Genomic DNA, 19364 nt, shown 5'->3' on the forward strand with positions numbered 1-19364 from the left:
CAGTGAAAGCACAGGCGGGGCACTTTACCTTTTGGGCCTTGCTCCTTTTTACCCTGTAACAACGGAGCGGGAGGACCCCAAATCTAAATTGTAGAAAAAGCTTTCTTGCCTCCACCGGTGTAATCAGGTCTAGTATTGACTCAACGCAGGCAACATCCTTAACTTCCAAGAAGGCTAAGGATAGTATACCCGTCTTGGGGCAAGAATGTAGTTGAGCCCTTCTATATTTTTCATGCTGGGCCTTAATTTGCTTCCTTGTGGTTTGGGGGCAGGCACGATCTGGGTCCGTCCAACAATCACCCAGGCCCATATTGGTCAATAGAGGTTTTATGTGTGCAAACCAAGGAAGTGTAACTGCACCCGGGCTGACATAACCTCCAATAACTCCTCCCTGTATGTCAGTAGTTCAGGAGTGGACCAAAGGCGACGTCAATACAAAAAGGGCCTGAAGTGTCTGTGATATCGCCATCAAACCTGAATCTAATCGTAATGGAATAAGCGGGTACTCGTTGGTAATCTGTACAACTTTCTAAGGAATTGATTTTCTACTTTTAGAAGGGAATCTAGTTTGGAATGACCCCATAACTCGGCACCATATAATGCTCCCCCTCGCTCTTGGGCCTTATAGATTTCTAGAGCTGGGCTGACTGTTCTCTTACTAGATCTACTAATGACCTTCATTATGCCACCTGTCAATTGAGCTAATTTTAGTGTACTCTTAGTGATGTGAGCCCCCCAATCCAGATTTTCAGTAATGGTGAGACCCAGATAAATGAAGGATGAAACTCTTTCCAAGGGTTTCCCATTTAATTGAGGGTTAGGCCGAGAGCTTTTTGAGCTGTTGAACGCCATGTATTTAGTTTTCTGTAGGTTTATATCTAAACCTCTTTCCTTACAGAACAGCTCACATTTATCTAGGACCCTCTGAATCCCCATGGGTGATTTTGAGACCAAGAGTGTCATCAGCAAAGATCATTGCTGAAATTTGGCGGGACACTAGCTTAGGGGCATCAATGTCCTTTACAGTTGCCAGTTCATCGATCAGCCCATTATTATAAAGACTAAATAGCGTTGGTGCTAAGACGCATCCCTGGCGTACACCACGTTTAACAAGAATTGGAGCTGTGAGTTTTCCATCCTTTCCAAATCATATTTGGGCATAGTTATCTTCATGCAATTCAATTCTCTGTGCTGTTGTTCAAAAAGGTGAACATAAAGGTTAGCTAGACTGGGGGTGAAACCGCTCCCCATTGATGTACCCGACGTTTGTAGGTTCATTTTTTTCTTCAAATTTGAAGAAATTCTCAGTAATAGCCAACCTAGCACACTCCATGACGAAGTAGACAGGTGTAATAGTCTCCATTTGTCTGTTGTCCAGTAGTGATATTATGGTGTCCAAGGTCTCATGTTGTGGGATGCATGTGTACAATGATTTGTAGTCAAAAGAGACAAGGAAATCAGTTGAAACACGAAGATTTTCCCTCAGGAAGCAATCCTAGGATGTCCTTTTTATCCTGAAGATACGTGGGCATTTCTTTAACCAATGGTCTCAAAAAATGATCCACATGTGTGGAACGTGGTTCCAGCAGAGAGTTTATTCCCGAGATAATTGGTCACCCTGCTGGTGGCATTTGTGCTTTATGGATCTTCGGTAAAGCATAAAAATAAGGCATCACGGGGTGTGGAGTTACGAGAAAACTAGCCTCTTTTGCAGTCACCCTGCCTTCAATCTTGGCTTCTTCTATGAGTTCGCCAATTTCTCTGCTTAGTATGTCCGTTGGATCAATTGTTAGTTGTCGATAAAACCGGCTATCTGTGAGTTGTCTAAGGCACTCGGTGCGATAGTCAGAGGTATTCATTATGACTATTGCACCACCCTTGGCAGCTGGTTTGATCATTATTGATGCATTCTTTGTGAGAGCCTCAAGTGCTTTCTTCTCCTTCTGTGGAAGGTTCTGGTATTGGCGATTTGATGTTGTATTGATCATTGAGATTTCATGTTTAACTGCTTTCTCGAAAGTCAGTACTTGTTCTGGAACACAGTGACTTGTTGGCCTAAAGGTAGATCTAGATTTGAGGCCACTGTTGGCGTCTTCAGCGTCATAGGAAGTGCTGTCTCTATCTTTATTTTTAAAGAAGAAGTGAAGGTGAATAAGGAATGGGTCCCCATTATTAGTAGGGACGAATCCTAGTTGTCTATTGAGTACTGTTGTAGATCACTCAAATTGACCACTAGGTTATCCTTTCTGTGCTGGTCCCACGTTGTTGTTGGAAGCCTTTCTTTGCATTGTGCATGCTCTAAGGTAATGGAGGTGGACTCCAATGTACCTGCGCCTGCCGCCATCTCCTTCGTCCGGGGGACTGTCGTCGCCCCTGGCCTAAAAAATGCTGATTCTGGTAGAATTGGGGCTGTGGGTTGTACTGTAACATTTGCGGATGGAAAACATGTTCTGAAAATTCCATGGTGCTGTTGGCCACCTCAGTGGCTGTTGTTGACTTCTTCGTGTACTCCTCCATTGTCGTGTCTGTTGCTACGACCTTGACTCCTGTTTTGTTGTCCACTTTGGCCGGCTGAGTCTGAGTCACTAGACCAGCCATCTGAGCCAGAGGAGGAGTAATTGGAGCGATATTGTTTACCCTTCTTGTTGTATTCCGGAGGCACATAATTCTCAGTTGTGTATGGCTATACCCTTTCAAAAGAGAAACGTTCCAGATCGTTCTTACATTTCTCGATCTTTATAAGTAGGATACTATCCTTATTTTCCTTATTTGTTTTATTGTTTCCCTCTAGGTTCTTCGTATATACACTAGTTGACAAGGTTGTTTTAATCTGTCCTTCTAGTGTCTGTATTTCTAATAAAATGGTGTTGGCAACGCGCTTGGCTGTGCTTATAATTTAAATGAACTAATCGCACGTACACCGCCACGCTATTATTGACCAATCTTTGAGAAATGTTTTATCTTGAAAAAGAGACTTTGTGACAATTAACCCAGTAGGAGTACAATTGCCATGAAGATACTCGGTCATGGTAGATACATGAATCCAGGTACATCTGTGTGTTTTTTTTAAGACCAAGAGTTTGAACCAATCATTACTATTATTAATCATGGGATTTTGTACTGAGTTGATAATACTAGGTAATAGAGTATTTCAGGGAAAGGTTTAACGACCTGCGCGGACACATTCCCCACTTAAATACTATTATAACCGTATGAATTTCGCTGGTCTATACCACTCCTACAAGGAGGAATTCGATAGTACAAAAGAAACTGACACGAATATAGTGTGAGAACATGGAGGGAGTCCTATTTAAGAAGACAGAATCCCATCACCCACTTAGGTGGCATGCTTCATCATCTGAGATCTCCTCTTAGTTGAAATTATGATTGAAGAGCTCACGGATATTTTCAAGAGTGACTGTTGGTCTGATCTCCTAAGATCTCTGAAGTATGTAAAAATTATGTGGGGAAACTGTTTGCAGTGCCAACAATGGTATTAAAGTGACATTAATATTGACTACCAACCGAAAAAATATATTTAATGGTTATCGCTTGTGTGAAGGAGAGACGGGCATGTGTGAAGGGGAACAGGACCTAGACAATGGACAAACAGTTCCCTGGCATATATTCCACTTACCTGCCCCGTCTCCTTCCGTTCCGTAGCGGAGCACCGATGTTGAGATGGAAGAGTTACTCTCACAACCAGGAAACCAAGGCACATCTAATTCCGGGGAAGGGAGCAGGGTTGGCGCTCACATGCCTCCTACGTCATCGCTATGTCCAATCAGTGACGAGGAATGGCTTTTTCAACCAGGGAAGACGGAAGAGAGGAAAATACAGGAAAATCCGGGAGATAACGCGGAGACAGTACAGGAGGCGACACAGGGAAGTCCCCAGAAAGAACCATGACCCACGTACTTCCTCAGTCGCAGCTGGTGGGCCCAACATCTCTGAGGATTTAACCGGCATGCAGTAGACAAGTATACATGGATGACCACGGAAACTAATACAGCTGAGCCACGTACGATACGTATTTTTGGTAAATGGGGTGAGAATAGATGGGGAAGGTAGGCGCACCGGATAAACGGGCAGCACTTTTTTTGTCGGATGCTCAACTGTCTTCCTAACAAGCTTGGTTTAATCAGCCTCACACTTTCTACCTCTCCCTGTTAAAACATTAATGTTCACACCCGATAGAGGCCCATAAACTACACCTCCCTTTCTCCCTTCCACACTAGCCTTGATTTCCCTTCCTAGCATAGGTGATTTGGGGTGCACCGTGTATTGTTCAATTAAGGACAACCAAGTTCCTTACCTGGTTTCTTTTGTTTTCTCCTTCCGAGGGGCATAGCGAAGTCACCCACTGGACTCTCTTCCGGAACGAGAAAAGGAAGGACAATATAAGTCAAAGGACTCTTGGATCCAATAAATACAGACATACAAACAAAGAGAAGACAACTCTGAAGCAAGCTGTTGACTTAAAGCCTTTCTAAGGACACTTTTGTTCCATTGGCAAATCCAGAGCCTAGTGAATAAATTAACAGAGACTGTTCCAAAGGAAACTTACCGAGAGCTTCTTCTCTGTTTCATTCCATTTCTCTGAATTTTGCAGGAAGCCTATTGCATTTATTTACTGGGTCAAATAAGCAACACACCCTTTCAGCATAACATCGAATCATTGTGGTTTTGTGTCCCGCTTGTCACAGCTTGGTGTCAAGCAATAAAAAACAGTGCAAACGTGATATGAATGAATTTGCAAACGTGTTGGTCTAGAAAGAGGGTCTACATGTTTCAGCCACGAGGATCGTAATCCGATAATAGCCTTCCTCAAAACCTAGATGATAATGCTACTGCAAAAATGTGTGTCTGAAACAAAATCAAAATAAAGTAATAACATTTAGGTGGGTGATGGGATTCCTTCCTCTTACATCGGAATCCTTCCATATTCTCAAACTATATTCATGTCCGTATAATTTTTGCTTTCAAATTACTCCTTGTGGGAGTATTATAGACCCACAGATTTCATATGTTTATAATAGTATTAAAGTGGAGATTGTGCCCGCGCAGGTCTTTAAACTTTTCCCTGGGACCCTCTTTTACCTGGTGTGTTGTTGTATTCAGTGAACTGCCAATTATAAGCAGAGCCCAATTCAGTTCTACAAAAATATTTTATGAGCTTTTGTTAAAGTTATTCTTCAACGTTTGTTCAGGCAGTGAGTTTTAAGTATTACGAGTTATTCAGAAGTGCAGAAGGAACCAAATATAGCTGCTATCCTCTTGGAGCATACAGCACACAGTTGGGACAATCTTTGGCAGCACAACTAATTCAATCTCCTACTAACAGTTAAGCCAGCACTGGAAAGTTACTAGTAGATATAAATATATATATTTATACTTACCAATATTATTATCTCTCTGATCATCCACGTTTGCTGAGGCAACATTTAGTAGGGAAACAACAAGACTGAACTAATACTGACTATATCAACATTGCATCTTAAGCAAAGAAATTACAATAATAAAATAAAGATGAGAGAAACAAATTATTATTGGAGGTAAAAGAGCTGTAAGGAATCAAAGAAAGGATGACAGGGAGGGAACATTAGTTTAAGAGAACAGGTAGGTTAGAAAGGGACAGTGAGAAATAGTAATTCTGTGCTTAGTGTTTAAAGATGTGTGGAAGCCCCAGTCAGGTTTTTCAGTAGAAGTTACACCGCAGTGGCAGTCTCTCTTTACTCCCATTCCTTACCTAGACTCACGGTGGGCTGCTTGAAAACGCCTCTTAGCTTTGAATAAAGAAAACGTTACTAATTTTTGAAACGCTGTCATTGTAAAGTAATTTTTAAAATTGTTACCTGTGTAAATCTGTAATGTATTTTGCACTTGAAATCCCCTGCATCTGGCTCCCAGCAACCCCTCACTTCCGCTTTCTGCACATCCTTGCAGTGTCATAATCTAGTGCTCGGAACAGGCAGCCACTGCACAGCAGGGCTGAGTGGTGGATGGGAGGAGTCACAGGCTTTAAAAATCAATGCCAGAGCAAGCGCGCTTGATTAGAGGGCCTTACCTAGACTCACGTTGGGATGCTTGAAAACGTCGCTTAGCTTTGAATCAAGAAAACGCTGCTAATTTTTTAAACGCTGTCATTTTAAAGTCATTTTCAAAATTGTTACCTGTCTAAATCTGTGTTGTATTTTGCACTTGAAATCCCCTCCGTCTGGCTCCCAGCGCCCCCTCACTTCCATTTTCTGCACTTCCTGTCAGTGTCATGGTCTAGTGCTCGGAACAGGCAGCCGCTGCACAGCAGGGCTGAGTGATTTGTGGGAGTATTTCCAGGCTTTAAAAATCAATGCCGGAGCAAGCACGCTGCATGTGCGTGCAGCGGGCACGCCGAAGGTTAGCCCGTCTGCGCCGTCCGTGCCCGGCCGGGTCCAGGGGACAGGACCCCTGGTTCTCGCTGCATATATTCTATGCAGGAACTCCTGTCCTTAAAGCAAGGCGGGCCACCGCTGCATAACACACTAACAGCTAAGCTCAGGTGGGAAGGGCTGCTCAAGTCACAAGTAAGTTTAACAAGTTTACACTACATCACACCTCCCCCAAGGCCGGCATAGGCCGGTGAGCCCGCAAGGATGTAGCTTTGCCATGCTCAACACCTGATGATTACAGAAGCACTGCCTCGAGGTCTTTACGCTCCTTCAAGAGAACAACCTGGACATTCTAGGTGTCACGAAAACGTGGCTGGAAGAGTCCTCAATCCCATGCTTCGCTTTCACCAAATTTCGCTGCTATCCACCACAACAGACCTAGTATCATGAAAGGGGGGGAGTTGCCTTCCTCTGCAACCGCTCACTTAAGACAGAAACTCTCTGCACAGAAATTATAGAGGGTGCTGACGTCCTGGCGGTTAAGTTTTGTTCCCCAATGGACTGTTTTGTAATACCAATAGTCTACCGCGTACGCGACCTGGGTTCATGGAACCCTTCCTAGAATTAGTCCACGATCTCCTTCATTGCTATCAAGGACTGGTGGTGAAGGGGGATATTAATTTCCACTGGGAAAATACCCTGATAGACAGCCAGGCAAAACAGCTGGAAGAGGTCCTGACCTCTTTAGAACTCTGCCAAATGGTGGTTGGGTCTTTGCATGAGAAGGGCCAAACACCAGATCTGGTTTGGTCGTCTCACCTGTTGTCCAGCCCTATTGTCATCTCCCCTTGCTCCCTGTCGGACCATCATCTAATCCAGGGCCGACTCTCCCTTCCCAAGCGAACTGCAAACTCTCGGTCGGAGTGGAAAGTACTGAGGAGCTGGAAGAAGATTAATGCAGATGACTTAGTAACCACTCTGCTTCACTCTGATCCATCACTGACATTAAAGGAAAACTTAGAGGCTGATATTGCTACCCTATTGTTAAGGCTTAAGGACGCCACCGATGTCGTGGCACCAGCCCGCAGGGTAAGATTCTGGGTTTGTAAAGCATACAAACCCAGCGCCCAAGCAGCCTTTGTATCAATGTTCGCCTCCTACAAATAGGCCATCATATTACGGAAGGCTGAATTTGACGAGACTAAGATTGCTGCAGCGATCGACCCCCAGAAAGAGACCTTCAGGGTCTTGAATGAATTAAGAAAGGACAAGGGGCAAAAACCCTCCATTAGTCAGGAAGACTGTAATAAATTCCAGTCCTGCTTGTCCGGGACCACAAAAGACCTTCTGACGGAAATGCATCGCAGTCCGACGCTTCCCTGTTTTACAGGCCCTACCATCTCACCCCCTACGTTCACTAATCCTCTAACCACCCTGCCACTACTCACCAAGGAGTCCCTGACCATCCTTACTGGACGGGTGAAGTCAGGCTCTCAGCAGACCCCTGTCCACCTAAGATTTTAAAAATGGCCTTTCGGGGAATTGATAATGAGTTGCTCTCTCTCCTTAATCAGTCCGTGGAATCAGGGCTTGTCCCTGCTAGTATTAAGGAGGCCCGTGTTATCCAGCTTTTAAAAAAACTGGGATCAGACTCTAGGAATTTAAAATATTTTAGGCCAATCACACAGCTGCCTTTTCTGGCCAAAATACTTGAACAGCATGTTCTACAATCCCTCTCCCGCCATCTTGAAGACAATTACCTCTTAGAATCTAATCAGGGCAGATTTGCATGCTGGATGATCGGAGACTCAGGGCCGATAAAAAAATGCTGTGTGCCCTGGTGATGTTGAACCTATCTGCGGCATTTGACACGGTCAATCATGACCAACTACTGTCACGGACTGCGGATCTGGGAATTCAAGGCATGGCCATTGCTTGGCTCACCTCCTTCATCAAAGACCATTCCCAGAGAATCCAGCAAGCTGATCTGGTGTCCGATCCAGCCACCCTTTCATGCGGAGTACCCCAGGGCTCAGCACTATCGCCCCTTCTTTTCAATGCTTATCTACAGCCCCTGATCTCCGCACTGAATCAGATGGAGTGTTGGATTTATAACTACAACGACGACACCAAATTCATTATACAGATTGACAGGTCATCATTGGATCATCTAAGGATGCAAAACATTCTAAAATTTACTGTCAACTGGATGGCGGCAAACTCTCTAAAGATAAACCGAGATATAATAGAGGTACTGGCAGTCACCACAGCTTCCAACCCATGGAATGACATCTTCTGGCCAAAGAAACTTGGGCCTTTTCCAGGACCTGCCGTGGCTGTGATAAGCCTTGGCATAAAAATTGATGCCAAGCTATTCATGACACAACAGGTGTCGGCAGTCGTACGAACTTGCGTTGGACTGCTGAGACAGCTGTGAAAACTGGCCCTACTCCTCACCTTTGCCACACTCAGATGGACAGTCACAGCTATGATACTGTCGCGTCTGGACTATGGCAACTCTTTGTACTCTGGCATCCTGCAACAACTGTCGGCCCGACTACAGGTTGTTATGAATGACACAGCCAGACTAATTTTTAAAAAGCCGAGACGGGCACACGCCACGCCTCTACTACACGACCTATATTGGCTCCCGGTCAGGCAGAGAAATAAGTTCAAAGGTCTCTGCATCACACATGAAACCATATATGGTCAAGGACCATTTAGCCACCTACATCCCTAGAAGGGCACTTCGGTCAGCAGAGGCCAGCCTACTGGTATGCCCTCGTTTCAACCTGTCTTCAAGGGGCGGGAGAGCCTTCTCAACATCAATACCTCAGGTGTGGAACAGCATCCCAGGCAAATCTTCATAAGGAAGCAAACCTCCTTCCTTTTAGGAGGAAGCTGAAGACAGTGTGTTTCTTAGAGACTTGGGGCAATATTTAAGCAGTCACCTGTCCATTCCATCTGATTCAAGTGCTCCCACTAAACTGCGCTTAGAGACCTCTGGGTGATAATGCGCTTTATAAACCTAAATTACAATTACAATTTACTGCAAGTTGATTACAGCGGCTGCAGTGGAGTTGAGGAGTTGGGAAAAGTTCTTCTGATACTGTGGTAGCAAGGTTCAGGTATTCAGCTTTGACACGCTGCTCTTCATGATCCCGTATTCGCCGCAGAGCAGATAGCCAGGTCACTATAGGGAGTCACAACCAGCAAGGGATAGTTTAGGTCTCAGTAATAACAACATTTGTAGGATTCAGCTCATATCCAGAGCAGGACACAGACAAATCAATTCCTTCCATACTGTCCCTATCATTCACCCATGTCTACTTGCACATACACCTTACTTCAATAAATTGGGCCACAACTATCTTGGGAACCTGTGCGCTCTGTTAGGACCTGTTTACATGTCCCAGGTGGACCTGTGGCATTCCCCCACCACTGTTTACTGAGGCCAGTCAGCAGCGTATGAGGTAGGATCCCTACCTGTACAGTCAGGATTTGGTCTCAAAATGTCTACTTGGAGTTACAGTTGTCAAAAAGGTTTTAAAGTAATAGGAGTACACACTGAGCATGCTTCAATTCTACCTGCACATAAAGGATGGTTCATGATCCAAAACCTTGGGAAAGAAAGACACACATCGAAAACACAGCCAATGTCTCACATACAAGAGAGAGACAGGCAATTGAATTTGGGGGCATATGGGTCAATGCATGTAGCTACGCACGAATCACAAGACATTTCAACATCACTTACTTTCATCACATGATCATGTCTTAGTAACAAATTGGTATGGATGCAAATCATCTTTCATTAAGCAGGCTATGCAGATCCCGTCTGCTGTGCATAATAAGCATTCATCACTGAGTCAAGTATACTACAACAAGAGTATATGGTACAATATTGAACAACTTCAAAAACACGATAACCATGACAAGATAGATGAGCACAGAGGATCCTGGGCATTTAGAAGGTCAGCATCCCACATACCTCATAGTCGAGACATGGGGGGTGAGACCATGGCCTCTTCTACAAAAGCCATTGTTAACAGTCCATATTTTTGCATATGTAGATTGTAAGAGACCCCCTCTCCACGTGATCGAAGGAGGAGATGTCAGACACCAAGTCTGCCTCACATGAGGGAGCAGCTGCTTCATCGAGCCATGTCAGGACCACCTTGATAGGTTGTGTCGCTGTACCAGGATGTGATTAAACGCTATCACAAGGGCATACATCAGGCGCTTCCTCACTAAAGATATTAAGTCTGGTAAAAATCCTGTAAAACGCATTTTGAAAATACTCAATGATTTCAAAACCAGGAAAGATCCTTCCACTCCGTGGACACATCTGAACAGCAATGTGAGGATCTGGCCACTTTATTTGTTCAAAAAATTGAAGCCATCAATAAATCCTTTGCTGTCGGCTCTATTGAGCCTGCAGTCACATCAGATCCTTGGCCCACCATTACCCTAGCAGCCATCCCTCCTATCTCCCAGGACAAATTTATTATGCTGAGTAAGAAGGTCAAATCACATTCCCCTATAGTTTTCATGAGGCCTGCCCAATTCAGAGATGCGCTACCTGCTTAAATGACACCTTTACGTCAGATCATAAATGTCTCCTGCACCACGGCGGTGGTGCCAGTGTCATAGAAACAAGGAAGGGTGGTTCCCTTGCTGAAAAAAACGTCACTGGACGCAACTAAAGCAGAACATTTTTGACACGTATTTCTCCTGCCCTGGGACACAAAAAGTGCTGAGGCCCATACTAATAACATTCTCTTAGGCTATCTAAACAACATTGATGCCTTAGACCACTCCCAGAATTGTTTCTGCCTGGGTCATAGTACAGAGACAGCGCTTTTAGCAGTGTGTGAACATCTATGGACCATCTTGGTTTAGGGACAAACTGCGCCTTCCATTCTGCTCGACCTCAGTGCCGCGTTAAACATGGTTTCCCATCAGATCCTCCGGCCCACCTGGAGGAGGTGGGGGTGTTAGGGCGGGTACAGGAGTGGTTTTGTTCTATTCTCTCTGACAGATTATTTTAGGTCTCTGCCCCCCCTCCTCTCACATGCTCATGTCATCAAGCAGGGGGTTCCTCAGGGCTTGGCGTTAAGCCTTGTCCTGTTTTATCTCTATGTTAAACCCCTGGCCGCTGTGGCAAGGGATTATGGCTTGACCAAGGTCTCGTACACGATGATACGCAGCTGGTGGTGGCCCTCTCTGGTGACCGCACTTGGGGCGCCGCACATTTTCAGGACAGCTTAGCAGCGGTCGTGCACTGGATGACCACCAAATGCCTTCAACATAATGACAACAAGTCAAAGTGCTGCTGGTGGGGAGAGATAATGGGCTCTGGAGGAAACATTTGTGGCCAGCTTCTCTGGGTGGTGCCCCTACCGCTAAGCCAGTAGTAAACAATCTATGAGTCTGGTTCGACTCTAATCTTGGGTTTCAGTAGCATACCAAGAAGATAGCAAGCACTTGCTTTGGTCTCCTCCGAGGCTTGAGACTCATGTTAGGCTTCTTTGATCCACCTACCTGCCAGTTGATAGTCCAGGTGACTATTTTTTCTCAGCTAGACTATGCTAATTCATTATGTTGGGCCCCAATAAGGCTCAAGTTACTTGCCTTTTGCCCTCTGCGTGTCCAGACAGAACGCAGCTGCCCATGTCCTGTTGAGGCTACCCAGAACTTGTTCTGTGACGGGTCGTCATCCCGAAATATTTCAATTGGCATGGGCAACTGATTAGGTAAATTACTTTTTCACTGTTGCAGTTAGTATGTTTTATTTGCCGCCAAGGTATCACAGTACTTATATCTACTTCTGTTGTGTGTTTCATTTGTTGACATACAGAGCATGTACCACAAGGATGGTGTCCTTGTACAGGCGGTAGATCCCATAGGGTTTTTTTCCACGTGGAAGTTTCCACTCTAGGTCTAGTGTGTACTAGACTGTGACGTAAAGTGGAACTTCTTTTGAAAGAAAACAAGGGTAACTGGACCGTCGCTTTTCCTACATTTAGAATGCGCCATTGTTAGCATATGCTGTCCTGAATCCTTGTTGATAGAGTACTGTAGCTGTTCACACAGGTTTATCTGGTCATAGGTAGTTTTGTTACAGGGTGCTCTAACCAGTGCTTCACGGTTGTTATATGAGGCACATTCCTTAAACTGATGAGTCAGTCTTTTTGGATAGTGTCTCTCCTGTAGTTTTTGAGACAGAATGCTGGAATGGTGTTCATACCTTTCTTTTGAAGAGCAATTCCTACAAATCCGAAGGAAATTACCAAATGGTAAGTTCAAGCGAAGGGACTTAGGGTGAGAACATTTGAAAGTCAGTAGAGAATTTCTTGACATGGGTTTAGTATAGAGTTTACTGCCTATGCCCATAGACAACGAAAAAATCCAAAGATCCAGGAAGGGCAAGTTGTCCTTACTGTACTCCAACGTAAAGTTAAGAAATTAAATTCTTGTGTTTAGCCAGGTGCGCAAATTATTGATGGTGTTGGCATCACCCTTCCAGAATGTCATAAATATATTGTTTCCATAAAATAATCTGGTCATGGAAAGGGTTGTCAGCTGTTGTTCAAAAAGGTGAATATACAGGTTAGCTAGACCAGGGTTGAAAACGCTCCCCATTGTTGTTCCATACGTTTTTAGGTACATGTTTTTCTTCAAATTTGAAGAAATTCTCAGTCATAGCTAACCTGGCACACTCCATGATGCAGTGGACAGGTGTAATAGTCTCCATTTGTCTGTTGTCCAGTAGTGATCTTATGGCGTCCAAGGTCTCAGGTTGGGAGATGCATGCATACAATGATTCGACGTCAAAAGAGACAAGAAAATCAGTTACATTTATTTATTTATTTATTTATGACATTTGATTAAGCGCAAACAAATGCCCTTGGGCGTCTCGGCGCTGCGACATCTGCAAAAAAAATTCTCCAACTGCTTTTCTTATTTTTAAGGTATTACTGATTAAACAGCCAAGTTTTTAGCTGTTTACGAAATGACCAGAGAGAGTGACTAGTCCTACTTGATTGAGGTAAGGTATTCAACAATTTTGGAGCCGTGACCAAGAACCGACAATCTCCCCAAGAGACGGTCTTGGTGCGAGGCACCACTAGGTCGTTAAAAGTGGTGGATCGCAGTATTCTGGGGGGACAGTAGGGAATCAGCTGTTCTTTAAGAAACTGAGGTTCCTGATTATGCAGTGCCTTATATACGATACACAGGATTTTGAACTTGATCCGGCTTCGGATTGGGAGCCAATGGCTAGCCCACCCCCTCTTTTGCCCTGTCTGTCCTGTCTGTAAACCTTAAAGCCACTTTAGACCGCGATGACTAAGTCTGGGTCGGACGTACTGTCCATCCACGTCTCCGTCATGCACAGTACGTCTATATTCCTATCCCTAACCAGGTCCGCTATGTCCTGTCTATGTTTTCCTAGTGAACGAACATTAGCGAGTGCTATGAAGGTACTCTTTGGGATTTTCTTGTCACTGGGATTGATTGTTTTGTTTACCAAAGGAATGATAGCCTTACAGTGGGGACAGATGTGAGTGGTTAGTCCTGGGGCAAGTGCAGGGTCGTACTTTGTGCAGTTACTCACATGGGGGGGGCGCAGGTCATGCAGCATAGAGATCGAATAGTGGTTACTATGCGCTGTGCATTCTGGACCAGGGGTTACGGCCCTGGGCCCGGTCCAGGCGCGGACGGATGCATACGGGCTGCCTTTGGGGCGCCTTTGGCGCGCAAGCTGCGCCCACTGCGCGGACGGGAAGTCATCGTCTTTTTATACGTTGTGGAGGAGGGTGGGAGGAGTCCTACAGCTGGACCGCTACCCTTTCCTCCCACTAAGATGGCGGCTACCCCCTTTGATTCCCGGCGTCAGCGCCTCAATCGGCTGTGCCGGTAATGTGATCGGGTGCAGGGAGCCTCGGTTGGACGCAAATCTCACACACAAAGGTCCGGAATGCTTGGTAGGTAAAAACAAACCAATAACATATTTACAGCTTTTAAAACGGTCTTACCAGCAAAATATACAGTAAAGCAGGAGGGATAGATTGGAGAGCCCCCGGCTTCCGCCTCAGGGGAGAATGAGCAAATGTCTAAGAGTTGACAGTGAATGTCCCTTAAATATTCTGGGAGGGCGGGAGGCGTCCTACAGCTGGACCGCTACCCTTTCCTCCAACTAAGATGGCGGCTACCCCCTTTGATTCCCGGCGTCAGCGCCTCAATCAGCTGCGCCGGTAATGTGATCGGGTGCAGGGAGCTTCGGTGTGACGCAAATCTCACACACAAGGGTCCGGAATGCTTGGTAGGTAAAAACAAACCAATAAAATATTTACAGCTTTTAAAACGGTCCTACCAGCAAAATATACAGTAAAGCAGGAGGGATAGATTGGAGAGCCCCCGGCTTCTGCCTCAGGGGAGAATGAGCAAATGTCTAAGAGTTGACAGTGAATGTCCCTTAAGTATTCTGGGAGGGCGGGAGGCGTCCTACAGCTGGACCGCTACCCTTTCCTCCCACTAAGATGGCGGCTACCCCCTTTGATTCCCAGCGTCAGCACCTCAATCGGATGCGCCGGTAATGTGATCGGATGCAGGGAGCCTCGGTGCGACGCAAATCTCACACACAAGGGTCCGGAATGCTTGGTAGGTAAAAACGAACCAATAAAATAGTTACAGCTATTAAAACCGTCTTACCAGCAAAATATACAGTAAAGCAGGAGGGATAGATTGGAGAGCCCCCGGCTTCCGCCTCAGGGGAGAATGAGCAAATTCTATTTCGGGAAGCAAGCCTAGGATGTCCTTTGCGTCCTGAAGCTACGTGGGCATTTCTTTAACCAATGGAATCAAAAAATTATCTACAACGGTGGATAATGGTTCCAATAGAGAGTTTATTCCCAAGATAATGGGCCTCCTCTGTGGTGGCATTTGTGCTTCATGGATCTCTGGTAAAGCATAAAAATAAAGCATCACCGCGTGTGGAGGTACGAGAAAAATTGCCTCTTGTGTAGTCACCCAGCCTTCAATCTTGGCTTCTTCTATGAGTTTGCCAATTTCCCTGCTTACTCGTTGGATCAATTGTTAGTTGTCGATAAAACTGGATATCTGGGAGTTGTCTAAGTCAATTGGTGCGATAGTCAGAGGTATTCATTATGACTATAGCACCGCCCTTGTCAGCTGGTTTGATCATTATTGATGCATTCTTTGTGAGCTTGTCAAGTGGTTCTGGTATTGGTGATTTGATGTTGTATTGATCATTGGGATCTCATTTTTAACTGCTTTTAGCGAAAGTCAGTACTTGATCTAGAACCAAGTGACTTGGTGGCATAAAGGTAGACCTAGATTTGAGGCCACTGTTGGTGTCTTCAGTGTCATAGGAGTTGCTGTCTCTATCTTTATCTGTAAAGAAGAAGTGGAGTTGAATCTTTCTAAAGAATTGAGCCAGCTCACACTGAATGATGAATGGGTCCCCATTATTAGTAGGGACGAATCCTAGTCCTCTATTGAGTACTGTTTGCTCATCACAATTCAATATATGATCATTCACATTGACCACTAGGTTATCCTTTCTGTGCTGGTCCCTGGTTGTTGTTGTAGGCCTTTGTTTGCACTGCACATGCTCTGAGGTGATGGAGGTGGACTCCAATGTACCTGCGCTTGCTGTTCTCTCCTGCGTATGCGGAACTGTCCTCGGCCCTGGCCTGAAAAAGGCTGATTCGGGTAGAAATGAGGCTGTGGGTTGTACGGTAACATTTGTGGATGGAATGGGATGTTCTGAAAATTCCATGGGGCAGCTGGCCACCACTGGGGCTGTTGTTGACCTCTTGGTGTATTCCTCCATTGTTGTCTGTTGCTACGAATTTGACCCCCACTTTGTTGTCCACTTTGGTCTGCTGAGTCTGAGTCACAAGACCAGCCATCTGAGCCAGAGGAGGAGTAATTGGAGCCATATCGTCTAACCATCTTTGTTGTATTCCGGTGGCAAATAATTCTCAGTTGTTTATAGATATACCCTTTCAAAAGAGAAACATTCCAGGCCTTTCCTAAATTTCCCAATCTTTGTCAGGAGGACACCAAAAGACAACTATTAAATATATCTTTTTTGGTTGGGAGTCAATTTTAATGTCACTTGAATACCTTTGGTGGCGCTGCAAGCACTTCACCCCACATCATTTTTTACATTCTTCAGAGATCTTAGGTCGATCAGACCAACTGTTCCTCTTGAAAATATCCGTGAGCTCCTACCTCATGGTGAGGGGGCTGCAGCCCTTAGTTTCACTGGGAATTGCAACTAAGAGAAGATCACAGATGAAGAAGCATGCCACCTCGGTGGGTGATGGGAATCCGTCCTCTTGACTAGGACTCCTTCCATGTTCTCACACTATATGCGTGTCATTATCATATTTGCTTTCAAATTGCTCCTTGTAGGAGTATTAAAGACCCGCAGATGTCATATGTTTATAATTTTATTGAAGTGGGGATTGTGTCCATGCAGGTCGTTAAACCTTTCCCTGAGACCCTCTATTACCTGGTGTGTTGTTCTATTCAGTGAACTGCCCATTGTAAGCAGAGCCCAATTCAGTTCTACAAAGACATTTTGAGAGCTTTTGTTAAAGTTCTTCGTCAATGTGTGTTCAGACTGTGAGTTTTGAGTATTATGAGTCATTCAGTAGTGCAGAAAGAAACAAATATAGAGACTATCCTTGGGGGCATACAGCACGCAGTTGGGACAATCTTTTGCAGCGCACCTAATTCAATCTACTACTAACAGTAAAGCCAGCACAGGAAAGTTACTAGTAGATATAAATATATATATTTATACTTACCAACTTTATTAGCTCTCTGATCACCCGAGTTTGCTGTGGCAGCATCTTGTATGGAAAGACAAGACTGAACTAATACTGAAAAGATCAACATTGCATCTTAAGAAACGAAAATACAATAATATGACAAATATGAGAGAATCAAATTCCACTGTTATTACAGATAAAAGAGCTGAAAGAAATAAAAGATAAGATGAGAGGGAGGGAACATTAGTTTAAGAGAATGGGTAGGTTGGGAAGGGGCAGTGAGATGTAGTAATTCTGTGCTTTGTGTTTACAGATGTGTGGAAGCCCCAGTCATGTTTTTCAGTAGAAGTGACACCGCAGTGGCAGTCTCTCTTTATTCCCATTCCCCTTTCCCCCTCTTTACTGCGAGTTGATTTACATTGGCTGCAGTGGAGTTGGGGAGTTGGAAAAAGTTCTTCTGATCCTGTGGGAGCAAGGTTCAGATACTTAGCTTTGAAACTCTGCTCTTCGTGATCCCATATTCACCGCAGGGCTGGTAGCCACGTCACTATAGGGAGTTACAACCAGCAAGGGATGTTTTACGTGTCAGTAATAAGAAGATGTAAAGTATCCTGCTCATATCCAGAGCAGGACACAGACAAATGAATTCCTTCCATGCTATCCCTAACATGCTCCCATGTCTGCTTGCACATACACCTTACTTTGAAACTTTGGGCCACGACTGTCTTGAGACCCCGTATGCTTTGTTAGGGCCTTTTTACATGTCCCAGGTGGAACTGTGGCATTCCCCCACCACTGTTTACTGAGGCCAGTCAGCAGGGCATGAGGTAGGATCCCTACCTGTACAGTCAGGACATTGTCTCAAAATGTCCTGCTTGGAGTTACAGTTGTCAAAAAGGTCTAGAGTAATAGGAGTACACACAGAGCATACTTCCATTCTACATGCACATGAAGGATGGTTAATCATCCAAAACCTTGTGAAAGGAGGACAGACATCTAAAAACTAAGACAATGTCTCACATACAAAAGAAAGAGACAGGGAATTACATTTGGTGGCATTTTTTATTTTTATTTATTTACTTGAGTTTTATATAGCGCTGACTAGACCCGGAGGTATCAGAGCGCTTTACATGAGCAAAGTTACATAGGTTACAAAATACACATTGTTACAGAAGGTACAACAGTTGCAAGTTACCCCTCTACATGCCATGAACCTAAGCATGTAAGGGGGTAATGTAAAAGGGGGAGGGTAGAGAGAATGAGGCAGAGAATGGGCATGAGGAAAGACAAAGTAGGCAGGTGGAAAGAAATTCAGGGGAGAGAGGAAGGTAAAAGGGGAGGTAGCCAAAGAATAAAGGAGGAAAGCGGAGGTGGAGGGAGTAGGGGGCACAGCATGGAGACGGGGAAGCAACTGTGTCTGACGTCCGGCTGAGTGCGACCGGGATCATTCTCAGCCCTCCGTTTTGTGTGATTCCGATTTTCACTGTGGACTCTCAGCAGGGTTGCTGAGACTCCAGGGCATAAGATGCTGGATACCTCCCCAACAAGGGGAAAGGAGTGCTTTGAACACAGGCACACTCTAGGAATGAAGGAGGGAAGAGGTGGGGGAGGGGGTAGGTAATCCAGCAGGAATACAGTGTCCAACGTCCTGCAGGGTAGGCGACAGCTCCCAGTGGGAAGGGGGATCAGTCCCAGTCCTCCACTATGTGTGACAGCCTTGTCACTGTGGACTCTCTCAGAGGGGTCCCTGAGACTCCAGGGAAAAGACGCTGGATCCATCCCCAACAAGGGGAGTAGGAGTGCTTTAGACAAGGGAATAGTTATGGGGGCCATATCGCTCAGTCTCCGAGCACAGTTCATTAAATGTCTTGCAGCGTTGGCCCTGGGTCATCACTGGTAAGAGCCATTGGAATATATAGCTTTCCTTTGTCGTGTGCTGGGTCTACTCGACTGACGCAAAGTCAATTTGAGACCTTGTTGGATACCTTTTGGTGTAATAAGGGTTGCTGCACGAATCTGTCTTGTTAAGTGCGCAGCCTTCATTATGACCTGGGTAAAAAAGGAAGCAGGCGGAGCCTTGATTGTGGGTTGTTGTGCACTTTGTGGTAATGCTTCCAGTAACCAGATAAGCAGTTCCTATTAGGCTGTCTGGCAATTGCAAAGGTTTGGCCCACTCAGGGATAGTGGA

The sequence above is a fragment of the Lissotriton helveticus genome, chromosome 6 (assembly GCF_964261635.1).
Source record: "Lissotriton helveticus chromosome 6, aLisHel1.1, whole genome shotgun sequence".
Taxonomy (NCBI): Eukaryota; Metazoa; Chordata; class Amphibia; order Caudata; family Salamandridae; genus Lissotriton; species Lissotriton helveticus.